This window comes from Cyprinus carpio, unplaced genomic scaffold, assembly GCF_018340385.1.
Source record: "Cyprinus carpio isolate SPL01 unplaced genomic scaffold, ASM1834038v1 S000006759, whole genome shotgun sequence".
Classification (NCBI taxonomy): domain Eukaryota; kingdom Metazoa; phylum Chordata; class Actinopteri; order Cypriniformes; family Cyprinidae; genus Cyprinus; species Cyprinus carpio.
Window position 1 is genome coordinate 1,451,404 of NW_024879356.1, and position 14,442 is coordinate 1,465,845.

The following is a 14,442-nucleotide window of genomic DNA, read 5'->3' on the forward strand; positions in this document are numbered from 1 at the left end:
TGTGAAATGTTAATACATTTTAAAATGTTATGTTTCTGTTATTATGTATTTTTTCTTCTCTATGATCAGTCCATAGCATCCCTAAAAGAAACCTGATACAAAAAATACAAATGTTTGCCAATCATTTCATGTTGTAAGCACTGTCTCCGCTACCATAAAACACCCATAAGCATACTAGCACAGGCATTCAATTCAGTTTGTTCTGGTATTTCATAATTACTAAGACAAACCTCCATTGAACATTAAGCATGCACGTTTTAGTAAAACATGGATTAATTTTAAAATATCTGACTGAGGAGGGCTCTATAATTTCATTCTGAGGCAACAATTACAGTAATTGTGGCAGCCAGTGGAAATGCTTAGCATTCCTTAGCTACCACCGCTAATGCTAATACTTTGTCACAGAAAAATGCCTTTGCATGAATAGCCTTTTTAAGGCCATTTTACTTAACTGGCCAGGTAACGGTCATAATGGGATTTGAACACTGTGATCTTCTGATTTAAATCACATTATGATAATTTGAATTGTGTTGAGTAACACTGAGCTTCGACCCTGAGAGCATATGCATGTCCTCTAAATGTGGATGTTCCATAATATATACATCTGCAATATGTAATTTTAACTTGCTCATCTGCAACAAGCCAAAAACTTTCTACCTTTTTTCATAATAAATATTAACCACACAGTTTTACTACTTTTGAATACTTAAAAGTCCTTTTTACTTTGAATCCTAAAGCTGAAGATTTAAAAAAAACAAAAATTTTTTCCAGAAGCAAGCTCACTTTGCTCATAAAGTTTGAGCAAAATGACTGACTATAGCAGAAAGACTGAATAAAAGTGTGTATGGTCTTTGGGGTGGTCTGGTGTTTTACATTGAGCCCATAAGCCACTTGCAAATCATTACTGTGATGCGGTAACAGAAGACGTATTGTGTGTTATCAGCAGAAACATGCTGCTTTGCATTCAGAGAGAGATGCTTCATTAACCTGAACATGTCTCCTCCAGTCAGGGCCATAAATACAGCCCTATCTAACAACTGCAGTCTCTTCCTTTGATTTATTATGCATAAAAGTTGTGCTGGCCCATGCAAAACACTACTGCAATGCTACAGTGCTCTGGGTGTTTTTAGTGTGGTGCTATGTGGCTGCTAGAGTGTACTTCGGAACACAATTTAAGATATTTTGGATGGAAACTGGTAGGCTTGAGACTGTCCCATAGACTGCCAAATAAATAACAGTGTCAAAGTCCAGGAAAGTATGAAAAGCTTTGTCAGAATAGTCCACTTGTACGCTCTTCTGTGTCAGCATTGGTGTGCCGATGCGCTGTTTGCTTTCAAACCAAAACATAGATACGCGTAAATAAATTTTAATTGTGTTGTGGCTGGGATGGAAGAGAATAGGATGATTGGGTTGTGTTCTAGTTTGTTTTGTTGGAGTTGCGCTGATCTGATTTGGAGAGACACAGAGGAGAGGAATTGTTGAATAAAGTCATTATTTTTGTTTTCTTCATGTACAAAAAGTATTCTCGTTGCTTCAAAACGTTACGGTTGAATCACTGATGGCAGATGGACTATTCTGACGATGCTTTTCATACTTTTCTGGACCTTGACACTGTTATTTATTTGGCAGTCTATGGGACAGTCACAAAGTCTAACGGTTTTCATCCAAAATATCTTAAATTGTGTTCCAAAGACGAACAGAGCTTTTACGGGTTTGGAACGACATGGGGGTAAGTGAATAATGACAAGATTTTCATTATGGGATGTAGTATCCCTTTAAACATAGGTTTGGTTCTTCACACTCACAAAATGAATGATTTCTGGTCTGTCATGTGTTGAAGATAGTGGATACGTGTCTTAAGTGCAATAGTAATAGTAATGCTTAACTGACTGCTGTATTGCTGTCATTCATATGTAGCTTCGTTATGCAAATATGAAGTCCTCATTCTTAACCATCCTTAGAAGGATCTTTGTATAGTGACTATTTCAGTGAGACAATATGAGCTTGAGACAAATCTCCTCACAGCAGAACGGGTCATAGCATGAAGGGAGCTTTCCACTTTTTATGCAAGAATCAATGAAATGACCTGATGACAACAAACACATACACTACCATTCAAAAGTTTGTAGTGGGTTCGATTTTTTTTAAGTCTCATAATCAGCCAGGCTGCATTTATTAATGAAAAATACAAAAAAAAAATATAATAATAATTCTAATAAATTTTTTTTAATAAAATTGTGAAATATTACTACAATTTAACTTAACTGTTTTCTACTTTGATATATTTTAAAAATAATTATTATAAATATCTTTAATGTCCTTTTTGACCAGCTTCACGTGTCTTTGCTGAATAAAGGTATTCATTTCTTAAAAAAAAAGAAAAAAAGAAAAAAAAAATGCATATGCAATGATAGTGATGCAAAACTAGTAGTAAGCATGATGTGCACTATGGGAATTCAGTTTCATTTATTTGCACAAAGAGGTGGGTGGTGCTATATGTCCAAACAGATTTCATTAATTTGATTCATTCAGTCTCTCAAAGTGTACTGATGAATCTAGAATTAAGAATAAGGTGGCAGGATCATGAATAAATGTGTGTGTGTCTGTGTGTGTGTTGGAGTGACTGCTGAATGGCTTTGGAGGGCAGATCCACACCCTCACTGCAGTGGCATTATCTGTCTGTAATCCCAGAGTCCACTGCTCCACCCCATCTACACAAAAAGCCAATGTGAAGTAATCAATCGCTCTAGCTCTTTCCAAAGCCCTCAACACTCGCGCATATCAAAGCAGACAGCAGCAGGGTGGAAATGTGCCCCCTTGTCTTCCAGTGTGGGTTAAGACCCTGTTGTGCGAGTTTGAGCCTGGAGCCGTGTGTCTGTTGTCTTTCTTGAAAACCTGTGATCCGTGATGGGGGTTAGGGCAACTTAAAGCAGAAAGCATTCCTCCTACCATCACTTTAGTCTGTGGAAATGTATCATTAGTAAAATACAATACAGAGAGATAGTCACGCTCTGACACACTGGATTTTTCCAACAACCAGAATGTGGATTTTCCAGTTTCTTTCTTTCTGTGTTACATATTTATTCTATTTCTGTTCTATTCACTTCCTAAATTTATGTATATATATATATTGGAGGTCAGCCGATAGTGGGTTTTGCCAATACCGATAGCTAGGTTGGACCACACTGGCCGATAATGATTAATTAACCGATAGTTCTTACATATTATAATTTAAAATAACTGTTTTCTACTAATATATTTATAAAATGCAATTTATTCCTATAAAGTCATAACTGAATTCAACATCAATACTCCAGTCTTCAGTGTAACATGACCCTTCAGAAATCATTCTATGTCCTGATTTGGTGATCAATAAATATATCTCCGTATCAAACAATTGCGCTGCATAAAATTTTTGAGGAAACTGTAATACATTTTTAAGATTCTTTGATTAATAGAAAGTTTAAAATAAAAGCATTTACTTGATTTGTTTTCATAAAAATTATTTGTAACTTCTGATCAAATGATTGTATTCTTGCTTAATAAAAGTTATAATTTATTTTTAAAAAAGTAAAAGTAGTAAACATGGTTTAATTACTACAAACTCTTACTATAAATACAAAATGTATTTATGCAGTCAAACGATTAATCGCATCCAAAACAAAAGTTTTCGTTTACATAATATATGTATATATACTGTGTATAGTTTGTTATGTATATATAAATACACACTCATACAGTATATATTTTGAAAATATTTCCATGTATATATTAACATAGTAACATTTTTTTCTTAAATATATTCATGCATGTGTGTGTATTTATATATACTTAATAAATATACACAGTACACACATATATTATTTAAACAAAAACTTTTAGTTTGGATGCGATTATTCATTGGACAGCACTACTTTATATTTATATTATTTGTCCTTTTTTTCCACATGATTTTTAAAAACTTTAAAATTAATGTAAACTGTAAAAAGGAAACAACTTAAAAAGTCAGATTTTCTTTCTTGATGCACAAAATGCTCTTTGGAATTTTGTTCTCAAATCCTGCTGCTAATATAACAACTTGAAAAACAAACAAACATTAAATTACAAAGCTGCAAAATAGAAGCATTTTCACTTATGGACTCATGGAAATAGACATTATTTTCGCTACAGTTTTCCTTTTCATGGTGATCAGTAAGGATACTCTACTTTTGGTTTTTAAGAGGTTAAGCTACACTCATGCAACAAACATCTGATTCAAATGAAAAGAACCTTTCCGTTACCCTCACAAAATGACACACATAAAGCTCGGCCAGCTTAGCTTTCACAAACAGGAAGAGATTTTACCACAATGCTAAGCCTTCAGAAAGGCCCTTGACTTCTCGAGTTATAACTCAAAGCCCAAGCACATGATTTTCTCCACATCAAACTATCCATTGCTGCTTGGCCAATCCCTCGCGTAACCCAAAGATCCGACCCCGATTCGCTGGAGAGGTATGCACAATTACATAAACTCCTTTCATTCTGAGTTCACTGCCCACTAAGTGACCAGGGAGAACAATGGAGGCAGCACAAATGATCTGTCACTGCGTATCCTCAGGGCGTCCACATACACATACACAAGCCCTGTCACAACAAATGGCTGTCAGACAATGGGACGAGCCATTAGCGCATTCCACCCCCGACTGCTGGCCTGCTTAACATTCCCTATGAAGGCCCTAGAGGCCTGAGCACCTGTGGGAAAATCTGCTTAGAGAAGCTGCTTTTCCTGGCCAAGCCGCTGCATCTCAAACCTGTTCGGGAAGCTCCCCGCTGAGCATCGGCTTGGCTGCACGTCGGCCTTGTAAACAAACCCACAGCTTGCCTAATATTCTCCCAAGGACGTGGAATAAGCCACGGCATGCCAGCCACACCTGAGGAAAAACAATGAGACACACTCACATGTCTGTAGCCCAGGGAAATGTCCCCCAGACACATCTCCCGTCACCGCTGCACATCCGGCCGGACAGTACTTCCTACACAGGACAAGAACAAAGAGAAATATCTGCTTACAGCGCATCAGTTAATTATAGCCGACGGCTCTTGAGAGATAAAGCTGAGCGAGAAACTAAAATTATAAACACTGATGGCATGAGATATAGTCTGGAAAACTGTGACTATTACCTAGAGTTACTTTTTTTATTATGTAATGTCTTGTGGCTTGGATATATTTCAACTGAACAGCTGAAGAGAGGTCTGGGCAATATACATTATATATGCACTATATTTATGTATATATTCATGTATATTCGAGCTATTGTGATGATTTAAATGCAATTTTACTTTTATTTATCTAAAGAGTGTGTCAAATGACAGGTTTCACATTCCTCCCTTGCCTCAAGAGCCCTTCCATTTATAACTGAAAATTACGCCTGGATTTTTCTTATTTTTATTTATAAAGACTTTTTACTGGACTGTATTTTGTGCATTCGCATAAGCAAGTAAGCAAGCAAATAAATAAGTACATTTATATACATACAGTACATATAAAATATATATATATATATATATATATATATATATATATATATATAATATATATATATATATATATATATATATATATATATAAACACTGTATTATAATAATAATAATAGTAAGAATAATAAATGTTCATTATTTTTTTAATCGAGACTGAAAAATATTGAGTTATATTAATTAGTGGTATATTATTTTAACCTAGAGGCTATTTGTATAATATTATAATACAAACCAAATAGTATAATTATACAAAAAAACCTAAAATAGTTTATAATAATCTGATCTATAATCATAAAAAGTATTATAATTATTATCATTACTAACAATAATTATATAATAATAATAATAATAAAAAATCAGACATCCCATTTTGGTGTATGATTGAAATAAAATAAAAATAAAAAATGTATTTTATATACATAGAAAGCATATTTAATGCAAGTAAAGTGTATACTTTAATGTTTAAATTAAAGTACTCATACACTTTTTTTTTATAAGACTGAAAAAATGCTTTATTGGTCAGCTTGCGAGTTTAACTTTTTCCAGGCTTCTAAATGCTAAAGACATACTCTCACCTGTACTTTGCTGCTGGGAAATGACTGCCTTTGTCCAAGCAAGTCAGCAGCTCTGAGGAGGAAAGCAGAGGAGGCCACACAATGAGGGTAAAAATGGAGTAAATGAGAAGTGTCTCCACAAAGGAAACAGGTCCCCGACTCAACAACAACAACAGGACATGAGCACCACAATAGGATGACGGACCCACTTCCTGCTCTTCCATGTATAGGATGGAAACATATACATACTTAAGACATAAACCTCACTCGCTCACATGACGCTCACATGAGCTACAGTCACAAACAAAGACCACAGACTATCAAGATACCTTCATGAACTACATGAGGGTAAGTAAATTAAGACAATTCTCATTTTTGGATCAACTATCCTTTTAACATGGCTTTGCTTTGTTCAAACAAGTCACGTAAAAAACATCCCTAAAGGATCTGTAAGCATCCAGATGAGGGAAGGGGCAAGCCACAGCATGGGGCCACTGCGCGGCAGTTAACATGAGGGTCAGCCAAGAGACTGGAAGATTATACACACTTTTCATAAAGCAAGCATACCTTTGTGGTTTTCAGTGGAGTATGAAAGCAGAAATCCTCTTCCAGAGATGTGCTGGCTGCTGCGAAAGCGGACGGTCAGTTCACTGGAGTCTGTGTGATTCGGTGTACGCTTGGGCATCAGACCACCACAGTACTCCCAGTAAACTAGATGAAATGCAAGTAAATTTATTAAACTTCATGAAAATGTAACTCTAGATAAGGAATTAGATTCACATTGAGGTATTAATAAAATGAATGAAAATTAACATCAAACAAAACCGGGTTCAACATTAACACCTGCCAAGTGCACAATGAAAGTAAAAAAGTATAAGAATGATAAAAAAATGTTTATGTCAAAAGTCATTTATGAAACCAAAAAGGCAGAAATAGTGTGATTCTGGAAAGTTTATGACATGTCTGCTAACTAAAGGATAACACCCCGAACACTGATGAGATTCTGATAAGCTCTGATGATTATCACCACACTTTAATCTATAAAACATTATGACTGAATGGACCAAAGGGTCGACACACCAAGGCGTGTGAATGACACAACTGTCAAACTCTGCACCAACACAAAGCTTTAGTCATCCAACGTCTCTCAACTGCTGTTTAAGAATCACTCAGAGAGGAATTCCAGCCATCCAGTTGCAGGATGCTTTGATCAGTGGATGTAGCTGAGGCTTGACTCTTGACACCATCACAGCGTTTGTGGTTAAAGGGTTGGCTGGGGAGGAACCAGACATAGTGTGGGAAGAATCATGTCCAAGTCTCTTCTCATGATGCTGTTTGTTCTATCCACAGCAATGGCCCACACAAAGGGCAGTCCATCTTTTCTGGCCAGGATGACCAAGAAAAAGCCCTCAGGTTTAGGGTTGGAAGATGATAGCCTTATAAGTCAGAACAGCCCATTCACCTCGCGTGAAGAGCTGCAATATCCTTTTCCTTTCCATCCATCATTCAGAAAGCAGTAGGTGAGCACATTCATCACAGAGGTTCAGGTGTAAACCTGCAGTTCTGTTGGGATTTTGGAAAGAACGGGAATGCTCTATATGAATTTCTCATATCTACCAAGGTTTGCAAATGACCAGAAGGAAGAGTAATGCTTAAAAGTAAAGCACTTTAACATTTTTGAAACTTTAAAGGAACTTGGAATGTTGGATTGGATCAAACAAAACGAGGAAATGGAATGAATACAAGAACTGCCAATAATATATTTTTTTTCTTTTTTTGAATTAAAAGGTACATTCTGGCCGAATTTGACACTTATATAATCAACAATGAAATTTTAGCTGCTGTGGTATCAACTAACACACATTAATTGGATCAAAATAGTGCACAGATTTGTACAACATACCATGTTTGACCACGTATCCACAAGTCAAGGTATTTTGAGGGAGCAACCATTTAAAAATTGACCTTATTCAGCAAAATCTTTAATTAGAATATTTCAAATTTCTGACATTAAAAGTCTTGTTACATTTTAAACTGAAATGCATTCACACTCAGAATACTACTTAATCTGTGCACTATTCAAATTTTTAAAATCCCAATATAGTGCAAAAACGGCAAGCTCATTCAAAATAGAAAAATATCAGAAATGATTGATAACAAGTGACAATATCCTTTAGGAAACAGGAAGATTTGTCAACATTTCACCATAAACTCTGAAACCTCCTCTGACACACTGCTTTCTGTGGTTTCCTCCTGCTTTACAGTAAACTTATCAATGTGTGACTGCTGCCGACTCATGACAGCATTCTGATTTACAGTGCTTTTTTCAGGTTTACTCACAGTAATGTGATCTAGAGGAGTTTAAACTGACTAAAGAGCACATGATCAACTATATCATAATATGATTGCACAAGTACAACCAGACTAAGATTAGAATTCTAAATACAGCAGTGTTTCCTACAGCATTTTATTTCAGCCCAAAAACAGCAACATTGGCTCGACCAACGGTTTCAGTTTGTGGGGCTTTATCTGTTTTTTACAACCAAAGGAGGTATGGGAAACCTGTTTGAAAATAATCATTACCTTTGGTGCCACACTTCACTTTTTAATTCAAATGCAGCTGTTAGAATGTCCTTAAGTCTAATAGTCAGCAAGAGACAAGTTCTTCTTGTTGAGAAATGCATCAAGAAAACCACTCAGACAAAAACAACTTAATCCACCACACTTTCCATTAATCAAACAAGAAAGCCCTGATGACACAAGAGGAAGATCTCAAAACACAAGAAGCTGTACCATTATTCACCACTGAAAACATCTGGTTTTCATATTGTTTGACCCAGACGGAGGATGTAGTAACCACTAGGGAATCGCTAGATAATGGCTGAGATAACAACATATTATGTAAGCACCATGATATAAAATCAGCTCACCGTTTTCTGCCCCATATGATCCTTTCAGAACCTTCAAATAGTCCGACTCACAGTCCTTCTTCTCCATGTCCAGGTCTCCAAACTTAAGGACAATAGTGTGGCCAATGGGTACGTGGATCCGCCATTCACACCAGGAGTTGTTGGGGTAAGTTCCTGGGTAGTTCTTGGAGGACAAGACACCACTCTCTTGACCAATGACATAATGGCCACACGCCATCATCTGTAAAAGAAATATGAGAATTTTGTGTAATGAATGCTCAAATCAGACCCAGGAAGAACAAGACCAAACACTCTCAATATTTAGTACTTTAAGTATGGAAAATGTACAGCTTTTATTCTAAAATTAGAGATGACCATTGAATATGCTTACATGTACAACAGAACATTACTTTAAAAAAAAAAGTTCAAAAAGATATCAGGAAATTAGTTTTATTAATGCAAGGATGCATTAAATTGATCAAAAGTGATAAAGACACCAACTATTCTTGCAGTTCAGTTTTGGTGTCAATAATGGCAAAGAAATCAATTGATTTAAGCTTTTAAAGCTTATTTCTTAGAAGACAATATTAATCCAAGCCCCAGACTCATTAAACTCTTTTATATATCCAAACAGCAATCCAATCTATTACATAACAGCAAGCAAGACTCAAAATGCACAAGAATACTTGATATTGTTGCAACAAAAGATTAGATGAACCCAACAAGCCAATACACGCCAACCTAACATAAACCTAATAATATTATATCAGCCAGCAAAAAGTTTCATTAACTCAGTGTTTCGACACGCACATGCCCCTAAGACAAATCAAAACACCAGAAGAAGCCTCTAATTAGATCTAAGTATAGATTTTGTAATTAAAAGCAGAAGACAATACAGCACCCTTATTAGAGAGGAAATTAAATGTTCCTCACATATGCTCACTCATCAGTGACAAAGGTGGTGTAAGATTACCGTCAGCAGCTGGACACAAGTCATATGGATGATTCCAGGGTGAAGAGCTCCCACAGTGTGTATATCAGCATTTGTGCAAGTATTGTCAAGACTGTCACTGTTCATTGATATGTTATGGCTCTGTTATGCCACGGTCTCCCACAGTAAAGGCACTCACACCTGTGATGGCACCACTAACTCCTTTCTTCTAGACAGCTGAGCATCCAGCAGCCACGCAGGAACTTGGCGCTGATGTATGCGCTTTACAGATTCTGAGACCCCAAAGTTTTGTGACGTTGGCGACTTTCTCATGTTATAAATATCTCTGGTGTGTTTCTAAGGGAACATTCACCCGCACTAACTAAAAAAGCTTTCTTTGACCTTAGGTAGTGTTACGTCAGTGCTAAATACTAGCGGACACACAGTGGCCTTTGTGGTGGTGTCTGAACTCCAGCCAGATGTAGGGTTGGGTCGGTGCAAAGCAAAAAAAAAAAAAAAAAAAACCTAACGGATGGAAACCTTAGGGCAGGTGGTGGAGGAATGACATCACGTTAATCACAGCCATTCAAACTAACTAAAAGCTATGACTACTTAAGGCAAGACATTTTGATGACATATTAAAGGTTTTTACAGAGGGGATTTTTAATCTCTCTCCATAAATCAAATTCTCCATAAATCATATCACTCCATAAATCAGAAAACAGTGTCAACAGCCAGGAGAAAGAGAGAAAAATAAATGTTCAAACCATTTTTAGGAATAAATTGTATAAAATCAGGCAAATTATATGTGAACAAACCTCTCTGTAAAAACCTTCAGAATATAACATTTGGTAAAATTTCTGTTTCAGTGCATGTGGAAAAAAAGTCTTTTTCAAAAATCTGGCCTTTAAAGATATGTTTTGTAATTGAAATCTACAGAAGCAAATATATAAACATTAAGAAGGGATATCGGATGTTTTTTTAAACTAGTCTGAAACAACACACTATGAAAAGCCAAATAGTTTAAAATCTTAAAATTGACCAATGCATGAAAAAATAAACAAATTTTTGCCTTTAGTGTCTTGCCTCAAAGAATATTCCATGTTATTAATTGGAAATGAAAGTAGTCAACAGGCCTAATAACATTGTTTAAATATAACTCAGTTTTCTCTTGCACTCATCTCAACAGAGAAGAACATGACAGAGCTTCAAAACCAGCTTTTTCAGCATGTTGAAGAACACCTGGCCATCGTCTGCCCCGGGGTGGAACACAAATATTCACAACAGTGAGAGTTCTGCATGTACAGACAATCCGACTTTCTCCTTCTAAGATGCACCAAATATGGGTTTACACTAGTTGAGGATATTCAACTTCCAGAAGAGGGGTTTCACAGTAAATTATGCCATAGACCACCCATTTTTGGTTCCCCAAAGAAACTATCAGTCAGTTCCTAAAATAAACATTTTTTTTTCCTGTGTGAAGAACATGTTCTAAACCTAAAGAACGTTTTTTACACTATAAAGAACGCCTTGAGCAATGGAAAGCTTCCATGGACGTTAAAACCTTTAATGGAACCAGTGACTACATCAAGGGTAGTGATACTACGTAGTATTGAAGCATTGCATCCTTGATTGAAACACTTAAATGAAAAGCTCACCCAAAAATAAAGATTCTGACATTATTTACTCATTCACACATTGTTTCAAACCCACTTGACTTAATTTCTTCCCTGCAAAACCAAAAGAGAACTGCACTTGCTGCTCTTTTCCATGCAATCAGTCATTGTGGAAGTTTTCAAGCTTCAAACTAAATTCAATAGGTACACATAAAAATGGACTGAATTAGTTAGTGACTCAGCATTCCAGTCAGTTTAAGTTAATTATGACAATTTACATTTTTGTGTAAATTAGACTAATCTTTTAAATAATAGCTTCGCCAAATGCATGAATGTAAATCAACCATTTCATTGGAAAGATCAGACTCAGAATGATTCATTCTTAAATCAGACATATCTGCTTCTCTCATGAACCCGCCAAGGAGAGCTAGGGCAGATATCAAGGTTTTCAGTGAAAAATTATTTAGATTTTGGTCTGTTTATCACACAAATGTACTATTTTGGTTTAAAAGACGTGGAATTAGTGCACGAGTCATATAGATACTTTTTAAATGTTGATTCTACATCTTTTTCATGGCTCGAAAACCTTAGCCATTCAGTGAAATCCTTTAAAAATTATATATTTTTGGCTGAACTATTCCTTTAATAACCAAAGGTATCTCCCATGGTATTGCCTCAATATGTGCACAGTAAGCTACTTTGGATAAGGTCACATGCAGAATTAAAAATGAGCCCTAAAGAAATATCCCAGCAGAAAAAAAATGAAATCCCAAAATTTTGCGTTTCCACACTGAAGATCAGATGCTGCTTTAACTATCCAAGCACTTTGACTGCAATGTGAGAGTGATTTGAGGGAAAGTTGTCCTCATGGACAGACTGCGCCAGCATGTTGTGTCAACTGCTGTTACAACACAGTCAGCACATTTTCTAATGAGCCAAAGCTCCAGCAATACTACGGTTTGAAGTAGAAACAAGCAACACGAAACTGTTCATAAACACACAAATTGCAAACCAGCATATGTGCATGTAAGTGAAAAACAAACATACAGTGCCGTGATAAGCTTTTTGCCCCCTTCCTGTTTTTTTTTCCTGTTTTTTTTTGTATATTTGTTGCACTTAAAAGATTCAGATCATCAAACAAATTTTAATATTACACATAGATAATGGAAGTAAATACAAAATGCAGTTTTTAAATGATAATTTCATTTATAAAGGGAAAAAGCCTGTCCAAACCTACCTGGCCCTAAGTGAAAAATTAATTGCCCCCTCCTGTTAAATGTTGAAAGAACTGTGATTAACTAACCACATTATTTTAGAAAGCTGAGTTAAATTTCACTAGCCACATCCAGGCCTGATTACCGCCAGATCTGCTGAATCAAGAAATAGAACCTGTCTGATAAAGTGAAGCATGCTTAAAGAGCAACCCATCATGCTGCGATCTAAAGAAATTCAAGAACAGATGAGAAACAAATATCAGTCTGGAAAGGGTTATAAAGCAATTTCTAAGACTTTGGGACTCCAGCGAACCACGGTCAAAGCCATTATCCACAAATGGAGAAAACTTGGAACAGTGGTGAACCTTCCCAGGAGTGACTGGCCCACCAAAATTACTCCAAGAGCACAACAACGACTCATCCAGGAGGTCATAAAAGAACCCAGAACAACATCTAAAGAACTACAGACCTCACTTGCCTCAATTAAGGTCAGTGTTCATGATTCAACAATAACAAAGAGACTGGGCAAAAACTGCATCCATGGGAGAGTTCCAAGGCAGAAGCCACTGCTGACCAAAAAGAACACAAAGGCTCGTCTCATACAAAAGTTTAACTTTTTGGAATGTGTGTGTCCCGTTACATCTGGTGTAAAACCAACACAGAAAAAAGATCATACCACCAACAGTCAAACATGGTGGAGGTAGTGTGATGGTCTGGATGACATGCCATAATTGATGGAAGCATGAATTCTGCACTCTATCAGAAAATCTTGAAGGAGAATGTCCAAGTGGCCGTCAGTTTGTGACCTGAAGCTCAAGCAACATTGAGATGCTGTGGGCATGACCTTTAAACTGTCCATTCATGCTTGAAAACCCTCCAGTGTGGGTCAAAAAAGAGTGGGTCAAAATTCCTCCACAGCGACGTGAAAGACTCATTACCAGTTATCACAAACTCTTGATTGCAGTTGTTGCTGCGAAGGGTTGCACAACAAGTTATTAGATTTAGGGGGCAATACTTTAATGTAGGGCCAGGTAAGTTTGGACAGCTTTTTGCCTTAATAAATGAAATCATTTTTTTCAAAAACTGCATTTTGTATTTACGGTCTGGTTATCTTTTTGTGTAATATTAAAATTAGTTTTATGATCTGAATCTTTTAAGTGTGACAAAAATGCAAAAAATTAAAAAAAGGGGCAAAACCTTTTTCACACCACTGTACATCTTGGTTTAGAGTAGACCTTAATCCAAGACTGTTTCTACAATGTTAAGTCAAACTCCCTGCGCTGACTGAGTTTAACAAGAGCTCGTGTAACAAAGTTGAAACAGTGTATCTCCTCAGAACAAGCTGTAGCCTACGTTTGCTTAAAATGATATACAATCACAAATGCATGTTCTGTGCAAACAACTATGCAAAGTCCTTCACAAGTAACCTCTGACGCCTCAGCAAACAGCCTCTTTTGTTTCCGATCATCTGCCGTGGTTTCGTTCACTTACCCGTTTTTCGGCGAGCACGAGCGGGTGAATTGAATATAAGAGAATCAGTCCATGCAGTAAAGTGTTTCCAGACATCTCCACTTTAAACCGCTGCGAATGAGAGAAAAACGCGAGGACGCGTTGGAGAAGCGTCACCGGAGCATGTTTACCGGGAGAAACTCGTGTACGTGTGTCCGCGAGGATCCCCAAACGCCTTGAATGAACTCTTC

The 14,442-nt window shown here is 36.5% G+C and overlaps 1 pseudogene; it reads right to left on the bottom strand.

Annotated features, from left to right (window-relative positions):
• Positions 1-10,245, bottom strand: part of LOC122134604 — a 30,336-nt pseudogene extending 20,091 nt beyond the window's left edge.
• Between the last annotated feature and the right edge of the window lie 4,197 nt (positions 10,246-14,442).